Raw genomic sequence first — 3,193 nt, 5'->3', positions numbered from 1 at the left:
TGGGGTCGATCTAATCGACTAGTCCCTTCCCTCAAAATTTCGGGCTTTGTGCCTAGAGTAAAAAATATAAAAAATAAAAGCAATATCTCAGCATACTAACTCGAGGAAATACGATAAATATACATATATTTTTCTTCAAGATAAAATATCAGATTTAACTATATACAACCTATTATAAGGAAATCAATATATATGTTTTACGTTTATGAATTTGTGTTACCAGATTCCTGATTGAAACCGTGTGTTGAAACAGATATTGTTATATTTGGGGATGATCGTTTATTATTCTTCTTTTTTTTTTCCACCAAAGAAACACACGGACTATATGTTCGTTCTTCACTCGTTTATCAGATATGTGACGAAAAATTTCCGAACGCGAAATGTTTTTTTTTTTTTCCACGAGAGTTTCGGACCCCGGTAATTTGCATACAGCTAATCAGAGCTCTCCTTTACCTTGTTGTCAAGTTAACAAAGGTTGCTGCTAGTGGTAGAAACGGCATCGGTGCTGGCAGACAGGTGAAGGGTTGTTTGAAAAGTGTGAAATGAAAGATGCCTTTCAGCTCTGAGATTATGCCTATCAAGAACAACAAGCATTATTAAAAGGGAAAAGAAGCATGGTCATTCTTTATCAAAGTGACCTTACCTTATCGCCCATCATTTGTTATGCGCTCATAAATTAGTTTGATAGTTCCTGAAGAGAAGTATAACGGGGATGGAAAACTGAACTGACATCTTACAGAAAAAGCTTAAGCACCCTGGGTATCACAAGAGGGATTTTCCAGGGTGATAGCCAATCTCCATTGCTTTTTGTTCTCTGCATGATACCCCTAATCGTGGTATTTAGGAAAATGAACCAGGAGTACCAACTAAAAGAAAAATCCCAAATAATCAACCACCTCCTCTTCAGGGATAATTTGAAACTCTATGACAAAGATGAGACACAAGTGAGTTCCTTGCTGAACACAGTCCAGTGTTTAAGTACTGATATTAGAATGGAATTTGGTCTCAGGAAGTACGGAATAATCTACCTAAAATGAGGCAAAGTACAGTTCCTACCTGGATAGAATTACCGATTTAAGCAAATTGAAACGGAAGGATACAAATATCTTGATGTACTGGAGTTCAACGAGATAATGGAAAACGAAGTGAAAGAACAACTGAGGATGGAGTATTTCTGAAGACTGAGATTGGTGTTGCGTTCAAAATTGACTGGATGGAATAAAATCCAAGCATTTAATACGTGGGTGATAGCATCACTTTAGTATGGAGCAGGAATTATAAAATGACAAAAGAGAGAAATGAAGAAAAAGGATACCAAGACGAGAAAAATGTTGACAGTACACAGAGCCTTCCACCCTAAGAGTGACACTGATAGGCTGTACATGTCCAGAAGAAAGGATGGGAGAGGTTTGATCAGCTGTATCGAAGCAGAAGAAAACAGCATAGAGTGGTATACAAAAATGTCGTGGATGCACTGTTAAAGCACTCGAAGAAGGCCAGCGTCATCAAAACTGAAAATTGTATAACTAAGGAAAAATTTAAACAAGAAATGTACAAAAAAAAATGCATAGAAAGAAAAGAAAGTGTACGGTCAGTTTTCAAGATATGTGAACGTCAAGACAGATACGGAGGACCGGCGGCTATGAATGAATAGGAGTGACCTGAAGATAGCGACAGATGCACTCATATGCGCAGCTCAGGAACAAGCGTTAAGGATCAATTATATGAAGTGCAGAATAGACAACACTGTTGATAGCGACAAATGCAGAATGTGTGGCGAGAGGGGTGAAACGGTATGGCACATCGTTAGCAAATGACCGAAATTGGCACAACGCGAATACAAAAGACGCCATGACAATGTGGCAAGAATGATCCATTGGGAGCTCTGTGGGAATCACGGCCTATGGAGAGCAAAGATTTGGTGTGAGAAAATTCCAGAAGGAGTCAGCGAAAATAAGAATTGCAAAAATCCTGTGGGATGCAATGATCCAGTGCGATCACCCACACCAGACATCGGAAAACAGACATTGTTGTGGTGAATAAAAAAAAAAGAACATTATGATAATCGATAGCGTGCCCCGGTGACAACAGGATCAATGTAAAAGAAGAAGAAAAATAAACAACTATGACGATTTGAAGTGGGACATACGAAGGTTGTGGTCAATGAAGAGAGTAAATGTGATACCAATAGTAACTGGTGCACTTGGAAGTATCAACACTCAACTACCAACATGGCTGAGAAAGATCGGTGCAAGTGTGAAGGTAGAACGTCTATAAAAATCAGCACTGCTGGGAACTGCAAGAATTCTTCGCAGGGTTCTTAAAGCATGACCAGTAAACACGTGTCACCTTAGTCTGCTGGCTGTGGACAGCCGACATTTTCCATCATACCCAGCAAAGTGAGCTGTGAGTTTTCATATAATAATAATAATAATAATAATAATAATAATAATAATAATAAAGTCAGATTTTGGCTAGTCATTAGTCCGAGTATCGACCAACATTCGATACTTTTCGATACGTTTTAAATTTTCACTGTGAATTAGAAACTCTGTAGTTAAAATGGGGTTTAATAAATAACGAGTATCTAACATTTAAACGTTTTAACGTTTATAATGTAAAATTTATCATGAAAAAATATTTGGCGGTTGATAAGGTATTTAGTTACAAAACTAGAATTCCAAGCGATAGAGTAAGAACAGTATGAGTCATAGAGGGAAGAAAACAGTCAGAAAGTTGGAAGAATAAACAGTTGAGGAATAAAGAAATATAAAGAAAGGTTGAAGAAAAACAGAAAAAGATAGTGAAGACAGATATGGAGCGAAAAAAAGTAAGAAAGGTGATAATAAAGAAGTAGATCGTTCGTTAAATAGCGATAACAGTAATTAGACAGAACATGGAAAAAAAGAGCATTTAGAGATGAGTTTGAGAAGCCAATAAAAGGGCGTAAGGTTTATGATTATGTAACTGAGAAAATAGAGAGAGAGCGTGGCAAGGGAGAAGTGAGAAGTGTTGAAGAATATGGAAAGGAAGAAGGAAAAAGGTGGAAGTTATGCAAAGACGAAGAAAAAGAAAGGAATAAAATAAAGCGAAAACGTGTAAAAGATTACATAAATTCGAATTATTTTTTCTGTTTTGTTTTGTTTCTATAACAGGAGAAAGAGAAGCAAGTGGTTTTTCTGTCTCCTACAGA

This window comes from Octopus sinensis, linkage group LG4 (assembly GCF_006345805.1).
Source record: "Octopus sinensis linkage group LG4, ASM634580v1, whole genome shotgun sequence".
NCBI lineage: Eukaryota > Metazoa > Mollusca > Cephalopoda > Octopoda > Octopodidae > Octopus > Octopus sinensis.
This window is presented reverse-complemented; position numbering follows the sequence as displayed.